Consider the following 23,953-nt stretch of genomic DNA (forward strand, 5'->3'; position numbering starts at 1 on the left):
CCTGGGACACGTAACAACACCCTGTTTAAATGTCCTGCCTCCCCCAGAAAAAAAATAAATTATATTGATTAAGCTACTATAGGCTCTCGGGCCTTCCCACGCAATCAAATAACTCCTCAGCAGAGCAAGGAAGAAGGAGTGCTCTACCAACAGAGATGGCATGCGGCTCCCCACCTCAAGGAGATCCATTCAAGATCAATAAGGGGTTGGCATGTGTGTGCCTACATCCTCCGGCAGCCATGACAAATTACCACAAATAGTGTCTTAAAGGGGCACACTGTTCTCAGTCTGCAAGCCATTTGCTCCATTCATAGGAAGAATATGCCCCGCCTCTTTGACCTTCTAAGACACTGAAGGATTCTTTGTGAAGCAGCGATGATATATCTGCAGTCTCTGGGTCTGTCATCACACAATACGGCACCATTGAACTTGGCTCCACCCTAAGCCCTCTGTGACCTCACATTCATTTCACCACGCCTTCGAAAACCCTATTTAAAAATCGAGTTACATTTGTAGGTTCTTAGTGAACAGAAATAATCGGGGAGAGGGCACAACTGTTCAAATTCACAAACATGGGTAACTCTTTCCAAGATGCTGCCGGGGCGCTCTGCAGATGTTTAAATCACTCAGGGGTGAGCTTTGCATGCATCTGAGGTTCTTGCAATGGCCTGTGAAGTCGGAATCTTCACTGTCCAGCAATCCAGCTCCTCTTGTATTGTGTGTCAAATGGGTGTGTTTTCAAGACTAATGAAGACCTGGAAATGCCAGTGAGCGTTTGGAATCATAATTTCTGCTCCTTCACACATGAGAAAAGCAAACTGCAAAAGGAAACGGGCTTCGAGGCATCAGCAGAGAGGTAATGGCAAAGGAGGTGCAAAAGGGTCACTGCTGAGCGTCAGTATCAATGAGCCAGTGTGGATTCCCATACGCTGGCTATGGTGCAGAACAATATGAGACCGTCTGCCTGCTTTCGGCTACAGAGCGAAGGGGGAAGGTGGGGAATGGGGGTGGGGGGAGGGCTCCAGAAATAGAGCTTCTCTGAGTTCACTAGCAACAAGGATTGGGAGTCTACACCACAGCAGAATTAAAGTCATTATGCCTCGAGGCTGTATCTAAAAAGCCCTCAGCCTTCACTCAGGCTCTCTGACAGTGGATTAGGGAGGGCACCAGCCAGACCTTCTCAGACCACAAATGGACTCCACACTGATCTGAGACCTGGAGGAGTGAAAACAGGCTGTCAACTCCCGCAAGCCATTTGCTGTCACCTAGTAAAGACATGCTCATCTCACAAAAGGAAGAAAAAAATACAAGGAGCAGGAATGAGTCAAGGCTAGCTAGTCAGCCTAGACAGAGCCAGGACTGGGCCAGTGCCCTCTGGAGCAATGGAAACCACATTGTCCCCACCCCCAGGCTGCTGTGTACCCTCTGAAAGAAAGCAAGGTCTGAATAGTTGTAGAAAGTCTCTAGGCAATAGCTGTTTCCTAAGCCTTTGTCTGCTGTAATGATTGATGGTTTATCATCATCGAGACTATGTTAAAAGGTGCTTGGGTCTAGCAAAGCATACTTTGAGTGGTCTGTGAAGGTATTTCCTGAGAAGATTGGCATGTGGTTGGCACCATCCAATACCCTAGGAGTTGGGGAGGAGACAGAATAAAAGTTGAAGAGAAAGCCAGCTGCAGTGTGCAAGTTGCACCGTTCCTGGGCCTGACATTATCTGGAATCACCAGAACTAAACGAACGGAGGCAGGAAGGACCAGGCTTAATGTGGGGGGCACATGTGAGTGGCACTATTCCATTGGAAAGGTGGGGTGTGATTTTTTCCTGGAGGAAGAGAAAGAAACTTCTACTTACCGCTAATAGAGAACCAAGTGTAATCTAAATCTTCAAATCTACTAAAGTCCAGTTCCACCGGTGAGTCAATGAGGCTGAGGTTGTTCAGAGGAGCGCCTATGCTGAGAGAGGCACCCATCTAGCCTTCTTATTACAAGTGAATACTCAGACCTCCAGAGGAGGCTGGCATTTAAGACAAAGCTCCCCAGAACAGTGCTCCATCCACCCCCTGTTTATTCTTGACGTAATCCACTTTCCAGAGCGCTAAAAACAGAAAACCAGAGACCAAGATATGAATTGCTTATAGTTTCTTTTCTGTTATCTGTGACTGAGTACGTGTTAGACAGGGGCATAGAAGAGCATGTTTGTAATCCCAGAACTCGGAAAGATGAGGCAGGAGGATTGTGATTTCCAGGTTAACCTGGTTTATACAGCAAGACTCTGCTACCATCTTTCCTAGCTTCCACTTCTGCAGGCCACAGATCTCCAAGGTTGGCAAGAGGTAGGTAGCTAGGGAAACGGGCCTCTTCTGGCTGCCTCGGTGTATTTTCTTGATGACTATGAAGCCCAAAAGGACAAAGCAGAAAAGATGCTTCCTGTCAAGCTTGCTCGCTACTAATTCAACACCACTAGTGCAGAGCCAAGCTCTGAGTCACGTGGTTGGTTTACAAGAACAAGCAAAGAGCCCTTGGTGCTTACCTTCCTCTGAGTACGAGGATTGTGGCACACAACAACAGCAAATTCAAAGCTAGACAGGTCAGAGACGTGGAGCAGGAGGTAGGTGGCATCTTCTGCAGGAATCTTACATGAACTGCACGAGCCATCTGACAAATGATCCTCAAGAGGCCAGAATGGTGTACAAGATGGCTTGATAAAGAAGAGACAGGAGTACTGCTCATGTTCAGGATAAGCACTTTGAGCCTAAGGGCAATTTTAATAGGGTAAGTGCAGAGATCTGTGAAGGTCCTGAGGCGGGAAAGCAAGGGCGGGAAGGCCGGCCACGTTGGTCCAGGTAAGCAGTCTGGGAAGCCAGGGACAAGATAGATTTACTGACAGGAGTATGCTGGTTAGATTTTTTTTCTGTCAGCTAGAAATCGTCTTGGAAGAGGGACCCTCCATTAAGAAAATGCCTCTATCATAATGGCCCATAGGCAAGTCTCTGAGGTGTTTTCCTGATTGATGTTTGTTGTCAGAAGGCCCAGCACACCGTGGATGGTGCTCCCCTATTCTGGTGGTTCTGAGTTGTAAAAGAAGGCAGGCTGAGGGAGCCACAAAGAGCAAGGCAGTAAGTAAGCAGAGTTTGTGCATAGTCACTGCGTGAGTTCCTACCTTGAGTTCCTTGACTGGCTTCTCTAAAATAAACCCTTTTCTCCCCACGGTGCTTCTGATCGCTTTTAAAAGATCACAACAATAAAGAAAGCAACTAGGATACATGAGAGCCATGCCTCCACGTGGCTTGACATCACCTCGAAATTACAGAAAGGTGTCGGAATGAGTTCAGAGGACCTGTAAGGAGACTGTGTCAACAGTCCAGGTGACAGAAAACTGGAGTATCTCACACGGAGTTAGTGGCAAGTGCTGAGCTGAACCTACAGCTACTGCTAGGCATTGTTGCTGCCATTTCTATATCACACTGAGACTACCATCTTTACCCCCAAACACATGCTAAAGAAAGGCTTTGAAGAGGTGTATCCACAAAGAGAAGGGTATGCTTCTGTTTCTGCAGGGTGGGGCTCTAACAGGGATGACTCGCTTCCACAAGGCAACCTTTCCATCCTAACTACGGATGGCCAGGGAATGAGCAAATGACAGACACACCCTCTATAACCTGAAACGTCAACGTATTTGTTAAACACGGTACTTGGGGAAGTGGATCGGCTTTGCCAACTGTCTGGTGGGCCCATGTCTACAATGTACCTCCACTCAAGACTCCCCTAGCTTTGGGCTTTCTCCATTCCCTACACATTCCCAATCTATAGCCTCAGAGGCCCAGCCAGGGCCCCTCCACTATACTAGTGCCGAGCCACAGAGAACCTCTTCTCCCCAGGACCCTGAAAGGAAAAGTTTCAATATACACCGCCACGGTCTAAACAGACATGTTTACAGTTCCAGCCTAAACTACAAAGGAAGACCTAAGACAGATTTCTACAACAGGGCCTTTGGAAGTCAGAACGACAGCTCAGCTTGAGCCAGAGCGACAGGCTGCAACCCTGCACAACGTGGAATGTTAATTGGTTAACATGTCATAATTTTCACACACATGTAAATAAGGTTAATGAATTTTATTCCACACAGATGACTTCAATTGTAAAACAATCAAATGGCTTTTCAGGTAATACTTTGGGGCCCAAATCAAATAGAAATTTTAAGTCATTATAACTTCGGGAAAAGAAACTAATTTGAATACGCGATTTAAATCCATTAAACAGTCTTCGCAACTTTAAATGGTGATAATAGAAACCAGAAAAGCTCGAGAGCGGTTAAGATTAATTAAGAGTGAGTGCATTGGGGAGACGGAAATTACAGTGCCTTAATTCTAGAATGCAGATGAGGTCAGAAAGCTTAAATTAATGTTCATCTACACAAACACAGCCTCCATAAAGGAGAAATATTTCATTACAAGGGTTTCGGTAGGCACTGGTTCCTGCACTTCTGGTTGCATAAGTAGTAACAAACTGATAAACAGCAACCTGTTGTCAGCTAATTACAGCACTTCCACAGCTGCTAACAGTGAAGCAGGGACCTGTTTAGAGATCTTGATGCACAGAGTTCTCTGTGGTTTGGTTTCTCTTCCCTTGCAGACAGAGCTAGTGACCCCTCCATATCTGTAGCATTTCAGTGGGCTGTCTCCTACTTCCTAGATGCCTCTGCAACCGTTGTCAGGACTGTCGCTTGGACTTCCAGGGTTGCCCAGAGAGCTAGGAGTACCTGCTGTGACTGCCAGCCTCTTTTCTCTTCTGGGTGAGTGGCCCCTTGGCCCAGAGACAGGGCAAACTGTGTGACACCACCGCGCAGCACAGCATCAAGAGAAATCTAGAACCCCCTACCCTGAAATTGCAGCCCAAAGCCAGGTCCATGAAAGACAGAGGCCAAAAAGGTAAAATCCTTTTACGTAGGAAAGTTGGGAAGCCAGGCAAAGATGTAGCTTTGCCAGAGTCTGAATCCTGGCTTCAGGCTGATTATCCAGGGCCCTCTGTGGAAGCAAAGAGCACCCTTAATTGCCCTTCATACTCCCATTCAGTCAGTCCTTTCTTGGCTGTGAGCCAATTTCCAGAAGGTGAAAACTGTCAGCCCAGGGCAATGCTCCAGAGAGCTGAATCTCTAGCAGCTACCAGGTACAAGGGAGGGATTAGAGACCAGTTTGGCAAAGGCAGCCACAGGGCACCACAGGGCTCCACAGGGCTCCACTGCAGCTCTCATCCTGTGCTGCCTTCTCCCTGTCCCTTTCTCTCCCTTTCTAGGTCCCCTGGAACACTTCCCTGAAGACTGGGAGGCACGATGAATCCTCTCATGTTTAGCTAGAGCCCCCTAAAATAAGAAACTACATGGAAATGGAAGGCCTAGGCTCCCCTTATCTTCGAAGCCTTTCATGATAGACTTCCTACCAGGCCTATGCTCATCCCCCAATGCTTCCTCGGTGGAATCAAACTGTCCTCTTCACTTGAAGACTTTATTATATACACACACTTTCCCCCAATACTCCAACTTAGCCCCTTGACATAGAACCTGTCAATCAGAGAGAAGAGATTGTTCTGAGACAGGCATACGATTTAAAGTGAACCTATGACCTTTGGCCTGGGGACTTACTAGAACTCTTGAGAAGATACTACTTCCACCATCCGAGTTGATTGACCTGCAGTCCCTAACCCCATGATAGTAAGGGCAATCTAACGACAAACTGATTTGACAGGCACCTGAGGCAGTGACAGAAGAAAGCGAAGTCTAGTACTGCAGTAGCATGCTTACCACATCTGAGCACACCGTCTGAGCCTGAGCTGAGTCATGTGGGAACTCCTTAGGATACCCAGAGTTGAGTTTTTGTCACAGACAACTGGACGGCCCTCCTCTGACAGACTGATACCCTGAAAAGACCCCCAGGAAGACCATCTTCTATTCTTGACATAGCTGTGTGATATAGCTGGAATTTAGAGTCCTGAGCACACCCTTGGACCTAGAGTCCCAGTGATGGTATGACCTCAGTGGAGTGCCTTTCCTTCCCTTGGTCTCTGTTGTCCTGTTTATAATGGCGGGTCATGTGTGGGATATGCTCAGTACAGCGTCATCAAAGCATATGGCCCAGGACTCTGTGAATGGTTCAAGAGTCCCTTATAGAAATGCAAATCAAAATTGCCTGGAGATGCCATCGCTCCCAAATCAGGATGGATATGAAGAAAACAAAGAAAAACAAACCTTAGCAGTTTAGGGGGCACTCATTAACTTCTGGTAGAAATATAAATTAGCACAGCTAATGTGAGTAGGTGTGGAGGATCCTCCTTAATCTAGAACTTACCACAAGACCCGGCTATGTCACCCTGACAATTCTGAGTGAGCATTCTGCAGTTGTTCTGCACAACAGTTTCATGCAACATTATGCACAATTGCCAAGATATGGGATAGGCCTAGATGTCTGCCAGCATATGACTGGACAAAGGAAATGTGGCACATATATGCTGGAATATTATTCAGTTTTAATAATATAACCAAATTATGCCATTTGCAGTAGTAGGGAAGAAACTGGGTATCATCATGCTAAGCAAAATAAACTATATTGAGAAAGGCAAATGTTGGATGATTTTCACAATTGTGAAATCTCATGTATATGTATGTGTATATAACGTGTATACACACATACAAAAGCACACTCCACATACACAGAGAGAGAGAGAGAGAGAGAGAGAGAGAGAGAGAGAGAGAGAGAGAGAGAGAGAGAGAGAGAGAGAGAGAGAGACTTCTTTCCCGGTTTAGCTAGGCTTTCCACTACAAAGCAGAATTCTGAAGCTGGGCCTTCCTTACAAGTCAGAACCTCTAACACTGGCCCTACCTCCACTGGCCTGTCTAGGAAGAGCAATAGCAATGGGGCGGAAACTTTGTATGCAGGCCCTGGAGTTGGAATGGCACTGCATCCTGGGATTCCTCTGCTGCAATAACTCTTCTGCCTTTCTTGGAAACATGACCATTGGTTGCAGAATGGAATATTTGTTTAGGTAAGTAAAGATATGTTACATTTGTTTATACTGTATTTGTTTGACTAGGCGAAGATGTGTCATTTGTTTGTGTTGCATTTGTTTAATTATGTAAAGATGTGTTGCATTTGTTTTACCTTGCCTGCCTAAGGCACCTAATGGGTCTAATAAAAAGCTGAATGGTTAGGCAATAGAGGGACAGGAGGGGCAAGCAGGCAGAGAGTAACTAGGAGAAAGAACCCAGGGTAGAGAGAGAACTAGGGAGAAAAAGAGGGAAACATCTGGGACTGGACAGCCAGATGTGGAGGAAGCAGGAATGTAAGACATACAGAATTAAAGGTAAAAAGCCCTGAGGCAAAATGTAGATGAAGAGAAACAGGTTATTATAAGTTACAAGAGCTAGCGGGGCAAGCCTAAAATAAGGCTGAGAATTCATAACTAACAAGAAGTCTCCATGTCATGATCTGGGGGCTGGTGGCCCAAGGAAGCCTGCTACAACCATTGCTCATCATTTCATATCAACTCAGACAAGCCAAGGCCAATGAGCCATCGCTCATCCAGGGTCAGGTTCTTATAAATGGGGAGAATCAAGAGTTGGAGAATCTAGGTTTAAATTCTACTTAGTAATTATGCAGTCTATTTACTTGACCTGTCTAAGCCTCAATATCCTCATGTGTTCACTGAGAATTATAATTATGTTTTATTTGTGTGTACATATGTGCACCTGTGAGAATTTTTATATACCACACGCATACAGATGTCTTTGAAAGTCAGAAGGTGTCAGATACCCTGGAACTGAGTTGCGGGCCATTGGGAGACACCCAATGCGGGTGCTAGGGACTTAGCCCGTGTCCTTAGCAAGACTCCTGTTAACTGCCGAGCCATCTTTCCATCCCTCGGGTGGTTTTAAATACAATGATGTAACAGATGTCATTATTCCATATTCCTTTAGATCTCCTTAATATTTCTCTATCTCCCTCCTCCCAGGCCAGGACCTGTGTCTTTATATTGGAAAGGAACTTCTGACTTCTAGATCCTATAGTGTGTTCCTTTGGAGGAAAAAGAGCCCCAAATCCTTCCCCCATGCACCATTCTGGTCATCAGCGTCTGCCAGCATGAACTGGGCATAGAGATGGGTGTGAGCACAAGCCCTACCATCTCACACACTCTTCACACTCTTCACCATCTAAGGGTCCTAACTTGAGGCTGCATCCTCGGTTACCTCCTTCTCAGCTCTACTCCCCACTCTCTTGCTGGCTTTTCTGGAGATAGCCTCAACTCAATCACTCTCATAAATTATCTTCTTGAGACCTGTGAAACCCAACGAAAGACATGCTTACCGCTTAGCAGAGGGCCTTAGGTGTCGCTAGGGCTCACACGACTCTTATGGTAGAGAGTACCTGGCAAGTACCAACACCTCAGAAAGACAAATAGTACATAAATCCCTCATGGGTACAGCAGCATATTCCAACTGCCCCCGACCCTCTCCCTGGGAACACCATTAGCGCTTAAAAACAGTGCACTTTACCCTCTTCTAAATCATCTATGATGGCACCATGTCCACGAGGCCAACTGCAAGACCCTATTTCCACTTGCCTTACAACTTGTCCCTAAACACAGATTGGATGTCCCATGACTGCTCGACACAGGCACCCAGTGCCTCCCTTGTATAGTCCATACAAGGGCTAACTGCGGATCAGGGCCACCTATCACATGTACTTCTCTTAATGTGTCAGTGTCGTATGGGATGAATGTGCGGAGCATTGACGAGGGTTAAGAAGTGTGCAAGAAGTTATGGGGGAGGACTTGGTGAGGATGAAAGTGGAAAGGGAGACGTCTGCTCACAAAATTCAAAGCTCCTCCTCTCATGCTTGGAGATATAGCCAGCATCTTTAATGTAATGGATTCCTGAAGATAATCTCCTCTCAAACCCTCAACTGTCCTACCGTGCTTACGTCAGTCTTGCCAGTTTGGTAAAACCATCACCAACTGAGACAAACTTCTCACCCTTGTTTCTGAGTACTTCCCATTAATGCAGGTTTGCCAGAAAAGTGGGTCATAATTAGTTAAGATAGATTCTGATAATCTAGGAAGGTAGGTAACTCAAAAATGCCACAGCTTAACACACATTTACCTCATAACCTTGTAAAGTTCTCTGAATACAGGATGTTCTTGGGAACAATTGTCCCCCATACAATGATAATGATCACCCAGACTGCTCTGATTCTTTGAATCCAGCAGTTCAGTGGTTGACATACCTTCTCCAGTAGGGAGAACTATATTCACAGAGGGCTATGGGGCTTTGGTCCAGTTATGGACCAGGTAATTTACTGGAAGTCATCACAAAGCCCAGGCAGAATGTGTGGCCTACAGTATGTTCTTTGCTTGTTTTGCAGTGTGAATGTAACACTCAGTCTACTTTACCCATGACCAGCTCTTTGAGCCTGAGACCTGTGGAATCTCAGGACTCGTGTGTGGAGACTTTACACTTGGATTAATGCACTGGGTCACTGTCAACTTGATCTATATGGGCTTCACATTTGTGTTTTTCGCAGACTCCACAAATTAGTAGCCAGTCCCAGCCTCATCTTTGTGTGCCTCTGGCAGTGGTTCCCAGCAAACTGGAAAGTACATGGACAAGGGACCTGACAGAACCGGATTATAAATCTTATTTCAACATCCTTTAACCAGCATTTTGTGATCCCAGGGATATTAAATTTTGCTTTGGTGAATAGTTGGTTGTGATACTAGATGCCACAGACATGCGCATTTCTGTGTGCCCAATATTTCTACAACAACTATGCCATTGATGGATGTGATTTCCATGTGTTTTTTTAATTATACTTGCCTAAAGAAAGCATCTAGCATTCAGGGATACTACTAGAACCTGACATAGTAGCTCAGGCCTGTGGTCCCCAGCACTCAAGAGGCTGAGGCAGGGGGACAGCAAGTGAGAGGCCAGCCTGGACTGTGGTAAGTCTAAGCCAGCCTGAGCTACATAGCAACACTCTGTCCAACAAAAGGAAAACAAAGTGGCTGATAGATCTGGGGCTGGAACTGTGGGCTCCCCACATTCATAGGGACAGGTAACATGGGGGACAGAGAGAAGTGATGCTCCTGGGAGCGGTTTACTGGCTTCTTCTCTACAGCTTGCTTAGCGTATACAACCCAGGACCACCATCCACATCAATCACTAATCAAGACGATGTCCCGATGACATGCCAATAATCTAATCTGATGGAGGCAAGTTTTCAGCTGAGGTTACTTCTTCCTGGGTGACTCTAGCTTGTGTCAAGCTGACAAAAAAAGTAACTGGCAAACCTATCAAATACCCCTCCTAAGACCTTCTCTTACTGCTTCATAACAAACGTCTCCAAAGTTTGTTAAAATTTGGAAACAGTTCAACTATGGACTGAGAAGTGGCAAAATTTTTTTTTTGTCTCATTTCTATAACCCTTCCCTAGATCAGAATATCCACTCATATGGCCTGGTAAGCAATCTTGGTAATATTCTCTGTCAGCTCAAAACCAAAGCAAAACCAAAACATATAACACGCAGTTTCTGCAAGGAATAGAAGTGCCACTCACTGCCTATTCTTGGTGGGGTGTAGAATGGCTGTGATGTCTTGGGAAGCTTCTCTCTACCCCAACCATCCACAAGAACCCTGTGTGCTCTCACACATCAATGTCTCCATTCTCAAGGCTGTCACCATCTGAGTTCCCTAACCACGCAAGGCCTGTTAGGCTAGCTCCAAGGCTATAGTTCACTCTCTACACCAAGCCTGGTCCAGGCCCTTTCTATATTCTGGTTCCAAATGTCCTGGAAACTTCGCAAGAGGAAGATCTCAGAGGTGTCCTTCTGATCTCTCGGGGTAGATGTAGGCATCTTGGTTCTCTAACTACCAGTCTCATAACCCATCTATTCATCCATTCATCTGCCCATCCACCAATTTATCCACTCACCCACCTATCCATATATCCATCCATCCATCCATCCATCCATCCATCCATCCATCCATCAGTTTATCCATCCACTCACCCACCTACCCATCTATCCATCTACTCACTCACCTACCCACCTGCCCTTCCATCCATCCACCCACCCATGCATTTTTCTATCCACCTACCTACACACCCTTCCACCCACCCACTCACCCATCCATCATTCATATCCACCCAGCCATCCATCCACCTACCTATTCATCATGTGTGCATGCTTTTCCATCTTCCCCTTTAATTTCCCTCACTAGTACCTGTTTGGTTATTTCCTCCTTCTCACACTTTTCTGTTAATTTCTAAAAGCAATTTATGAATGCCCTACTACTCCAAGAACCATCCAAGTCACAGTTGGGAAGCTTGATAATTTCACCAAGGCAGACTATTAAATGCAAACACTGGCAAAATTTTTTTTTAACACTTCAGAAAAATCACGAAAATGCCAAGGTAAGCTCATCGCTACTGCAGATTTAATTCCTCCACCTTTTAAAAGCTGAGGAATCTCCCTGCTCTGCCCAGCAGGATGTGAACAAGCCTAAAGTGGGGCTACTTTAGGCCAATTCTTTCCTGTTTCCCAACCCAGCATGGCAGAGAAGTGGGCAGTCCTGAGGGCACAGGAAATTTCTCCTAACTTTTTTCGTCCAATTTTCAAATCAGGACTAAAGTGGAAAGAATAATAGTTCACCTAGTGACCTACTGTTTCCACCCCTGAAAACCATGAATGTCAGTCTCCTTTTCAAAATCATTTCCCATGAGCATTTCTTAACTCCCTGGGGATGGGGGAAAGCCACCATGGAAGAAGAATATTGAAAGCCTATGATAAAGAAGAGCTTGAGGTTAGGGAGTGATTTGCCATTAGATCTTGATGCTCCCTGCCTGTAGTCCAAGCTCAGTACCAAGGCCAGCCATGGTGCAGCACCACAGTTACCAACACTTCCTCTCACCACCGGTTCATCTCTCTGCTCCCTCTGGGGTGTACTTACCACCCAAATTTACCTCTGCGCGCCAGCTGTCTATCTCAATTGGATTCAACCAACTATTCTAAAATACACTTTATATCACTTAGGAATCTGGCAAGAAACAAGTCACCACCAAAATGGCTTAGCTGAATAGACTCCAGTCCCTTGGATGCTTATAGAGATGATGGGATATATAGGCAACTAAGGGGACAACAGGGATGGTCAGCTCTTGGAGGAGGTAACCAGCATGGAAAGATGTTAGTCATCCCAAACATGAAGGGACAAAGGAAGGAAAGAATATCTGAGGGGTGGGAAGCAAAGATGGACCACTGCTCTATCGAGTAGAAATGTGGAGGATACAGATGAGAAACACCCTGATCTTTCCCTCCCGTCCAGACTCCTAGGAGTAGGAAGTGAGATACGCTGGGGTAGGTGGGAGTGAGGTCAACTGGGGGGTGGGGAATGAAGTACGCTGGGGTGCCCTGCTCTGTAGATATACAGTGTCTACTTAAATACGCCATGTTAATGCTAATGCTTCCACAGCATGCAGGTCACAATGACTGAATCACGTACGTGTACCTGCCTTGTCACCATCATTTGTGGTTCCTTTAAGTACTGCTATTCAGTTCCGTGATGGATGCATCCACAAGGGCTTCTCCGTCCCAGTCTGTCCTCCCCAAGAAAGAGGCATCCTTTCCAGAATGTACTGCCCTAGACACTCTCCTCGGAACTTTGTCGGATTATTCCAGTGATGGCTGGCTGAGGTTAATGTCTGTTCGAATGACAGAAAAGGTGTTTATTATGAGGGCAAAGCACCACTGTATTCTCTGTTTTCTAAAGACTTTGTACTCTGGAGCCACAGGGTGACTCCTGCCCATCTGGAAAGGTCAGGTTGAATCTCTGCCTCAGGAAAGTAGGAGGTAGTTGGGTTTTTTTTGTTTGTTTGTTTGTTTTGTTTTGTTTTTTTAAACCTCTTCATATCAAATCATTACTGCATATTCAATGGAAAAAAAAATAAAGTGCCAGTGTTCCCACAGCCAATTTTTCAGAATGAAGAGATAGATGAAAGTTAACTCAATAATTGAAAATCTTTCTACAAAGAACCTGACAATTTTACTGCTGTGTGGTGAATTCCAGCTACTATGTAAGAAGCTGATCCTATCGACTTCTCAGGATCACTTCGGAAAACAGAAGAGAAGGGAGCACTTTCCAACTCATTCTGTGAAACTAGCATTTCCCTGATAACAGAATTAGAAAACATTTCAAATGAAAGAAGCTACAGAGGTCTTGTGAGTACAGAAGCAAACATCATTAACACAATTTCAGAGAGTGAATCTAGCGATATATTGTAAAAGATAAAAACAACTCTGTGATATTGGGTTATAAGAAGGTGTATGTATATATTTGCCATCAGAGACACTGTAGAAAACATGATTGTGGAATCAATAACATCATCTAGAGTCACAGAAAGAAAAGAATAACTGAAGGAAGCTACAGAAAATATGTTACCTCACACATACGCATGCATATACACACACTACACATATACACACACTATATGTCTAGACACACTATACACATACATGCATACACTATACACAAACTTCACATATACACACACTATACATTACAAGCCATAGACAATGATTTCTCCAAGCAGACTAGAGCCCTCCCACCTGGTGTTGTCACCTTTGCTCCAAGGTTTTGTTTACCCAACTTTCTATTTTTTTTATTTCTGGGGATGGAAGTCAAGGTCTTCTATATGCAAGGTAGTTGCTCTACCAGTGAGCTTTGCCCTAGGCCCCTCCTGGGTGATTCTAGGCAGGGGATCTACCACAGAAACATACTCCCTGCCCCTCACTGGGGGATTCTAGGTAGGTGATTTACCACTGAGCCATACCCTTCATCCTTTCTTTATAGTTGATTTTGAGACAGTGTCTCATTAAGTAGCTCAGTACTTCCTTGAACTCTCTTTATAGCCCGTACTGAACTTGAACATCTGATCCTCCTACCTCAGTCTCCCAAGTAGTTATTATCACAGGCTCTGCCACTGGGCCCAGCTTCTAAGACTGTTTTTATGTATCATTTTCTTCTCTGTTATGCTGGAGTTTACACTATACCCTGTCATTATGGAAATCATATTGAGTTACCTTCAAGGTTGAATTTCATTGTTGAAATGACTGACTAGTAAAGACGGAGAAACAGAAAGAAACTTAAAGCTTTTTGCTCCTTTTAAGAAGTCAGTTTTTTTTTTATTATCTCTCATTTTGATTCAAGCAATCACTGTGACTTACTTAAGTGATTATATTTTGCCCAGATGGAAAGGTTTCTAGAATTATAATTTTAACATAAAATGTTACTAATAAAATTGTTTAAAATATGTCCTCTTGCTTCTGGTCCAGGCTGTAAACTGACAACAAGAAAAAACCTAAACGGATGAAAAAGGGTCAGGGTACGCCGCTGCTAGACTCCTGGAGATGGAGGCGGGCAGATGGAGAGAACTGTAAGGGGCTGGGGAAGAATTCAAGAAGGAACACCTCTGAGGAGCCCATGTCAGGTGCAGGAGGCTGAAATGCCAGTGACTGATTGCTGGTAGCCCAGTACAGACAAGTTAGTACACTTTCAGGGTCAGAAATCTATTTTAGTGTTATCCTCATAAACTCCCCCAGGTCTTCATAGTTAATATCAGAGACAAGTTCCTTTCTGCTTCTGGCTGTGAGAGGGGAAAGGCCGTGTTTTCAAGTACACCAGAAAAGCCATTGATTTTTTTTCCCCCCAGAATCAACCTGGGAAAATTTAGGCTTGGTAGTACATACCTGTAATACTGACACTTAAGAAAAGGGAAGAGCAACCCAAGGTGAAGGCCAACCTGGGGTAGAAAACAAAACCCTGTCTCAAAAACCAAAACCACACCCAGTTCTAATGAGATGGCTCAAAGGTTAAGGGCACTGTGCTCTTTCAGGCAGACCAGTTTTAATGAGGTGGCTCAATGGTGAAGGGTCCTGGCTAGCCTTGCAGAGGATCTAGGTTTGGGTCCTAGCAGCAACATGGTGGATCACAACCATCTTGAACTCATTTCCAGACGATTCGACACTTTCTTCTGGCTTTTGCAGGTACCAAGCACACACAGTTATCCACGTGAAGGCAAAACATTCACACACATCAATAAACATGCTCAAAAAATCAGAAACGAGGAAGAAAGGGAAGGAGAAAGGGAGAAGAGAAAACAAGGGAGAGGGGCCAAAAGCCCTACACAGGGAAAAAGAAATGCTCTACTCTTAACCTTTTAATATCTTCCACAAAGGAAAAGAAATGCCTCAGATAAAAAGAGGGCTACCCTCTCCAGCCTGATGGGTGTGTGACAGCTTGTGAAGGTCTAAAATGTGCAGTACAGTGGAGCATCTTCATTGCGAAGCAAGGCACATACCCTTAGGCTTAAAGGAAGCAGGCCCTCTCCCATCTATAATATTATGATACCTTATTATAAAATCTGAGATAAACTACAGCTTAACAAAACCAGAAATCACACAATGTCTGTTCTAGAACCACAAGATAATTAAACTAGAAATCAATGAAAGAAAGATTGCTGGAAAATCCCCCCAATACTTAGAAATCTAATAACACATTGCAAGCAACGTATGGGTCAATGAAAAAAATCTCAAGAGAAATTAAATGTATTTTGGGCCCAAGAAAAATAAGAATACACTTGACTGAAATTTGTGAGATGTAGCAGAAGCAGCATTTAAACGAAATTTATGCCATTGAATATAGGTAGTTAAAAATTAAAAACCTATGTACAATAATTTAAGTTTTTCACCTTAGAAAACTAGAAAATGGGGTAAAAGCAAATGGAAAACAAAAGAAAAGAAATTAAAAATGAAGCAGAAATCAATAAAAATGGAAATAGAAAGAAATGCAGAAAAAAAGAACAATTAAACCAATGCTAGAGTTTTGTTGTTACTGCTGTTGTTAAGGTTTGGTTTGATGGGTGGTATTGTTGATGTTTTGACTTTTGGTTTGTTGTTTTGATGTTTGAGGCAAAAGCCCAGGATGTCCTCCAACTCCCTATTTAGGTAAATCCGTCTTTGAACTGCTCCTCCTCCATCCACCTTCCTTGGAGGTGTTCTGGGACCACAGATGTGCACCACCAATCCATTACCAAAGACCGTTGGTTTTTTTTTAAGATTTACTTTTATTTTTCAATTCTATCTATGTGTGTGTATGGGGGGGGTGTTATTGCCCATGTGTAGTGTCCATAGAAGACAGACGGGGGTGATAGATCTCTTCAACTGGAATTACAAGCAATTTAAACCACTCAGCATAGGTTTGGGAAATAAACTTGGGTCCTCTATGAGAACAGAAAGCATTCTTAGCCACTGAGCCATCTCTAAAGGCTAGATTGTTTTTTAAACATAGGCAAATTGAAAAAACTTCGAACTCAGCTAACTGAGAAAGAGAGGTAAGACACAGATCGATCACATCAGGCAGGGATGAGAGGACAGCGTTACCGACTCAGAACATGATTGCAGTGCTACACACCGCGAGCAGCGCCATGGCCACAGTTCTGACGACGTAAATGAAATGGACCGATACCTTGAAACCCAAAATCCTCCCAAATTCATGCAAGAAGAAATAGACTATTTGAATATGTTGAATCTATTAAAGAAATTGGGGTCATAATTAATTTCCTGAAATGGGAAGCACAAAGTCTTCATGTTTTATTGACAAATTCTGGGAAATCTGTAAGGAAACACAGACTTTTAGAATTTATAGATCTTACAAAGAAGAAGAAATTGCAGCCTAGTATGTCTCGTGACTCACAATAAACAAATCCTCAACAATGTATTAGCAAATTGGATGCAAAACTTCATGAAAAGAATTATATACATGACCAAGTAAGATTTCAATTTTAGTGTGCTATAATATTTGACAATTAGAAGCTTAATCCAGCACGTTCAAAGGATTATTAAGAGAAAAGCATGCGATCTTATCCATAGGTGCAGAAGGCAATGGCAATATGCAACACTCATCCGTTATTAGAAATTCTTAGCCAGCTGGGAGTGGAGGGGAACGCCCTCAGCTGGAAAAAGAACATTTGTGAAGAACCTACAACAGATAAGATACAAGAAAATTTCCTAATAAAATAGGGAAAACAGGATGTCCTTGCCACACCTTTTGGACATCATACTGGAAGATTCCACTACTTAAGTTACACGACAACTTAGATTTTTTTTTTTAAAAAAAAAAGCCTGCAGAATAGGGAGGAAGAATTAAATCATTCTCTGGTTGTAGATGGATTGTTGTCTCTGGAGAAAATTTTTAAGAAATTTATAAGAAATCATATCACAGTTTCAAGATACAAGTCAACAGCTGCTTTCTTATATGCTAACAAGGAAATGTTAGAAGTTGAAATTTAGCATGTAATAGAGGCTAGAGAGATGGCTCAAGAGTTAAGGCCAGGTATTGTTCTTGCACAGGACCCAAGTTCTGTCCCTAGCACCCATGTGGAGTGGCTCCAGGAGATCAAGCGCCCTCTTCTGGTCACCACAGGCACTGCATCCAGGTGCACATACACAATGCCCATTATTTAAAATGTTTTAATACTTTTTGAAACCAAAATAACATTAGCACACCCAACTAAAAAATGATGAATCTAAGCAAATATGTATAGGATCTATAAGAGGCAAACTAAAACACTAGTGGAAGAAATCAGAGAAAGAAATGCAAAGATACTCCATGTGTACAGATAGGAAGATTCAATATCATTAAGATATTGAATCCACGGGGAGTCCAGAAAAAGATTCACATAAACAATAAACTGATCTTTGGAAAGTAAAATGTAGCCAAGATAATGTTTTCAACACACAGTGCTGGAATGCATCTCCAGGCAAAGGGGATGAAAAGAAAAACAGACAGAGACACAGACTGTCATCCTACATAAAAATGTGGCTATGGACCAGACTGTAAAGTACAAAGCTGTGAAACTGGAAGATTATACATGGTAGACATCAATGAACTTGGCTTTAGTGACTGATTTTTAGAAGAACACCTACTCTATGAAAGAAATGATATGTTGTACTTCATTAACTTCTGTGTGAAAGTTTGCCAAGAGAGGGAGAGGATAGCTACAGCTTACTTTCCCTGGGAGGAAATACTTGCAAAAAAAAATGTAACGGATAAACCAGGATGCAAAGAACTCTTAAAACTCAATGATAAAAAAAATGAATAATTCAACTCATAAATATCTTGAATAGATAGTTCACCTAAAAAAGATATAAAGACTGGAAATAAGTATGTAAAATTCTTACTATGGCATGTCAACAGAGAGCTAAAAGATAAAACGACACAACCCTAACATACAGAGCCACCAGCAAATCTAGTGTGAGGATATGGGACAACAGAGACATTCAGTCATTGTTGATGGAATGCAGAAGAGCATAGCCACTTTGTCTCCCTCCCTCCATCCCTTTTTCCTTTCTTTACCTTTTTCTTCCTTGATTTCTCGCCAAATTAATTATATGTTTAGTGTGTAACCCAGCAATTGTATTCGGTTTTTACCCAAATGAGGCAAATTATATATAGATACAAAAAACCTTTGCACAGATGTTTCTAACTGCCAAGACTTAGTGGCAACTAAAAATACGACTTTCCATAAGTAAATGGAGAAATAAAATATGGTAAACACACACGATGGAGTATCACTCAATGTTCAAAGGAAAACATAGTGGGAAAGCTCCATGACAAAGTCCCGGGCCATAATTTGTTTTGAGCAGGACGCCACGATGATGAGATGTTCGGTGATTGCTTACAAGCCTGGTGACCTGAGTTCAGACCACTGAACTCACAATGACGGAGAGAACTGGCTGCCACAGGTTGTCCTCTGATACAAGTGAGATTAGATCAAGACAGAACCTCCTGCATAGTAAAGGAAGTGAGCAATAGAAACAAGCTCTGGAAAGGGAGCCATATTTAGAAGTCATAAGTCTTTTTCTAATGGTATGACAATTCAGAAAAATTAACTGCTATTTTGTTTTTCATGTGTTCTAGGGTGTACACCGTTTCACTTCCCACATCTCCAAAATGATCTTCTTACTTATGGCATCTTAGATTTTTTTGACACATATTTTGGCATACATGCTGTCTTTTTAGAATTAATGTACACAGCATTAGGCATTAATATGGCAGTTTTTGACAAAATGTATTTGAATGATTCTCCTTCCCCTCAGCTCCACAAGCATGTGCTATCCCTGATCTTTTCTAGTTACCCCCACCTAATATATATGGAATTCAACTTTATATCAAGGACACAAAAAAATAAAATTAAAAATGGGAAAAAGCTAAATATATAATTTCCAGATGAAGACATACAACTGGTGAGCAGGTGCAAGGAAGATAGTCCCTGTATCTGTCAGGAAAATGAAAATTAAAACCACAATATTACATCACATAATGCTTGATAACACAGCTATTGTCACAAAGAAAAAGGTGTTTGGGGTGTAGATTAGTTTGCTTTCTGTCTCCATGATAAAATACTCTGACCCAAGGCAACTTCTCATGTCCCATTGTCACCTTCCCTCATCCACTCCTTCTCGGTTCCTATTCATCAAAGTACAGGTTGCCTATTAATATCTACAAAACATGGCCTATCGAGTTGTAGTAAGACTAAGCACCTTGCCTTGCATTAAGACTGGGCAAGGCAACCACTTAGTATAAGGTATAGGACACCAAAAGCCAGTAAAAAGTGTCACAGACAGCCGCTGTTGCCACTGGTTAGGAGGATTATAAGAAGACCAAGCTACATAAATGCAGAGGGCCTAGGTCAGTCCCATGCAGGTTACCTGGTTGTTGGTTTAGTCTCTGTGAGCCAGTATGAGCCCCAAGTTGGTTGTTTCTATGGGCTTTCTTGTGATGTCCTTGACTCCTCCGGCTCCCGTCTCTCAACTGAAGAACAGAAAAAGAAAATGTACTACGTTTACACAATGGAGTATTACTCGGCTGTTAAAAACAATGACATCCTGAAATTCAAAGGCAAATAGGTGAAACTAGGAAAAAAAAAATCATCCTGAGTGAGGAAACCCAGATCCAAAAAGAGAAACATGGTATGTTGTTGTGAGAGGTCGTTTGTTTGTTTCCCAAATGCCCAGCAGCTCAGGCTTGAAATAATCACGCAAAACTATATTATTTAAATCACTGTTTGGTCCATTTTCTCTAGCTTTTACTTGCTAACTCTTACATCTTAATTTAACCCATCTCTATTAATCTATGCATCACCACAAGGTCATGGCCTACCAGTAAACTTTCAGCAGCTCCACGGCTTTTCCTGATTCCTCCTTCTTTCTCCCAGCATTCAGTTTAGTTTTCCCTGTCTACCCCTATTCCCTGAGCAGGCCCAAGACAGTTTCTTTATTAACCAATGGTAGTCACGCATACAGAGGGGAATCCCACATCAGTATGTACTCACTTATAAGGATATTAGCTGTAAAGTAAAGGATAACCATGCTACAACCCACAGATCCAGAGAGGCTAGATAACAAGGAGGGCCCCAGGGGGACATTCAGATATCCCTGGGAAGGGGAAATAGAGAAGATTTCATGTATGCACTGAGGGTGGGTGGGGATGAGAACAAGAACATGAAGGAACTGGTAGGGTGGAGTAGAAGAGAGAATATTGAAAGAACTGAGTAGAAAGGGGGGACATTTCAGGGTCAGGTAAAAACCTGGTGCATGAGAAACTCCCAGGAATCTAAAGGATAATTCCAGCTAAGACTCCAAATAGATGGTTTTTAAGGAAACTGCTTCTACACTATACTAAATGATAGGGTACATTTGTCCAGATTCGTGGAAATACAGTATCAGGAGGATATTGCACTAGAATATGGGGTGACAGTTATGTGTCAGTATATAGGTGTGGCAATTATAACAAACCTGGTGCAAAATTCTGAAGCAGGCTGTGTAAGTGGAGGCACCGGGTGAAGGAGATGTCTTGTGCCCTCTGCTTAATTCTGTTGCAATAGAAAGCTGTTGTAAAACATGAACTCCATTTCAAAATGCAAGTCCTAAAACAAACAAACCAACCAAAATCCCCAAAGTGAAGATGTGAGAGGATACACGGATGAAGCCGCCTCGCAGATTGCTGTGGGCATATAGAATGCTATGGGTATGCAGGTAACTGCCAGGCAGTTCCCTAACACATTAACTGCCCATCATGTGCCTGCCAGGAGATGAAAATGCACACTCATAAAAAGCTCCCTGAGACAACTCACTTGGAAGATTTTGGACCTCCATCGATGGACATCAGCAGACATTTAATTGTCTTGGTATTAGACAGAGACTCTCTATGTAGCCCTGGCTGGTCTGGAACTTGAGATATAAACCAAAACAGCTCATAAGGATCCACCTGCCTCTGCCGGATGAGCCCTGGTAGTGGCCCTGGCATGCAAGACTCCCACCCCTTGCTGGACAGAATGATAAATAGGGACAGTGGGATCCACCTTGGTAAGCTTAAGGAAATTACCACTTAAATATATCATATGAATCCCCAAGCCATGTTGAGCAATGTGGTTCTACTTTTTGAGACTGTAAGGGACTATAAAAAGTGGAGGAAGGACTAATTTAGAAAGTTCATAAGGAGAATTCTGGGTATGTTCTGCCACAGTGCATGTGTGTTGAAAGAGATTTGATGGAACACTTTACCAGTATATCAGTTATACCCTTTTTAATTTTTAATAATGATACAGAGTGATATGTTTCATTGTAAATTTTTAAGTCATGTCCTTTGATTAAATTCACTTCTCCATCACCCTTCCTTGTCTCCTGTCTCTGTAGGGAGCAGAGGAAACCCTGAGTGAGTGAAGTCCTGAGTGAATATGTATTGTCGACATGGGAACAGCCCTGTCAGGAATTCCAAGGCTTTGGAACCATGGGAAGTAGCAAAGCTGGTTTCCATGTGGGTCAGGCTTGGAAAGACAAACTTCCCTCAGGGGTCAAATATGAGTGTTTAAGGATGATGGGCCAATGTGTGCAAAAAATAGAAACTATAGCTTCCTCTTACAGATGTTTGTAGCTGGACACTATTGCTTAAAGACATCTCCCACCCAGACTGGTCAATCCGTTTCTCTCTGCTGTACATAATCGGTACACTGAGGTTCTGGTTGAGGGAGAAATAGGTGACATACCATCAGAATGCACACACCCTACCTGAAAACACACCCAGGTTTTCCTCTCTGTGTGTCTGTCTTTTATCCAGTCTTCCAACACCCCTAGTCAGGATTCTGGGACTCAACTCATGTAGGATGTGGTATATCTCCTTCGGGTGCCTTTGGCATGCCTCCCCATGAATAGGTCCTCCCCCTAACTTTAGATCCTCAATTCAGCAATGTTTATTATAGCCAACTATGGAATCAGCTTGGGTAATCCATCACTGGCTGAGTGGATAAAGAAAATATGTTTATGTACTAGGGAGTACTATTCAGCCCTAGAAAGAAGGCAGTTATGTCATTTATAAAAATAATGGATGGAAATAGATCATGCTTAACAGAATAAGCCAGATTCAGAAAGACAATTGTCACATAGTTTTCAATTGCTTCAACTTTAAAAGAACATGTTTTCTGGTCGTTATTTTTTCACACCAACACAGTTGGCTGCCAAGACCAGTTCCTTGACCATTAGGGCATAAGAAACAAAATGGGGGAGTTTGGGGGGTTGAATATTATGTTAGTCCCTTTTCTTGTTGCCATGTCAAAATACCTGTCAAGATGGAATCTAAAGAGGGAAGAGTTTTCCCCGGATTGTATTTGGAAGAGGTATGCTGTATCATGGCAGGGAAGGCATGGCAACAAGAGCTGTAGGCTGGGTTGTCATAGCACAATCACAGTCAGGAAGTAGAGAGCAAACAGGAAACGGGGTGGGGCTATAAAACCCCAAGGTCGTCAGTGATCCACTCCCTTCATCAAGTATCTGCCACCTACAGGTTCCACAAATAGAGTCACTAGCTAGATACCAAATGTTCACCTATTGAGGACATTTTATATCCAAGCCATAGCAGATGTTGATGAGAAACACTATGGGGAAATAGTCCCAAGACTTCATACTCTGCAGCTAAAAAGGCAGGAGCCCAGGATGCTGTCTGCATTCTGCCTCAGGGTCCACCTGTTGGGAATTGGCCCCACCTATGTCTAAGACACCGTCAGGACTGCATCAAAGCCTGCATGTGATGGGGCCATGGAGGTATAACAGAGTACTGGAGTCAGGGCTTCCACAATATTTTGCTGCTGCAGACAGTGAAGCATGTGTGTCCAGTCTATGTTGAGGCTGAGTTCTTCAAAATGATTGAAAACTTTGCCTTCAAAATCAATGAGCAAAGTGTCAACTCTTGACGGCACAAGACAAGCACACAAGAAGAATAGAGCACCATCCATCTTCCCACTGCTGGGAGAATCCTGCTGCAGAAAGGCCTGAGATTGCAGCGACAGTCACTCCCCTTCTTACACTTACCCCAGTGGAGGTTCCTGGTCAACCAATCGCTGAGTCAACCCAGATGTTTCAACTGGTGGGGTGTTACTAATATAAATTGTTCAGCTCACTATGTTGTTCACACAAATGAACCAATGAAGGGTTCCCTGTACAATTCTGAATTTTCAGCTTTTTGAACAAAATGAGAATAACGGTAAAATTTACAGTATATTCTAAATATGTTCCATCCCTTAGTGAAATATAAAATACATCATTACATTGGCTGCCTTTTTCATCATTTTGACCAAATTATCTCTCAGACATAATTTACCAGAGTAAGGATTTATTTTGGCTTGGGTTTTCCATGGATTTAGCTTATAGTTGCTTGACTCCATGTGCTTGGGTAGCGTATCATGTCTGTGGGAATGTGAAGCAGAAGACAGCTGTTCATTCATTATTGGCCAGCCAGGAAACTGAGAACAAGATAGGAAAGCCAGGGATAGTATGCCTTGAAGGCACTGTCCAGCTGACCATAA

The sequence above is a fragment of the Arvicola amphibius genome, chromosome 8 (genome assembly GCF_903992535.2).
Source record: "Arvicola amphibius chromosome 8, mArvAmp1.2, whole genome shotgun sequence".
In the NCBI taxonomy this organism is placed as follows: Eukaryota; Metazoa; Chordata; class Mammalia; order Rodentia; family Cricetidae; genus Arvicola; species Arvicola amphibius.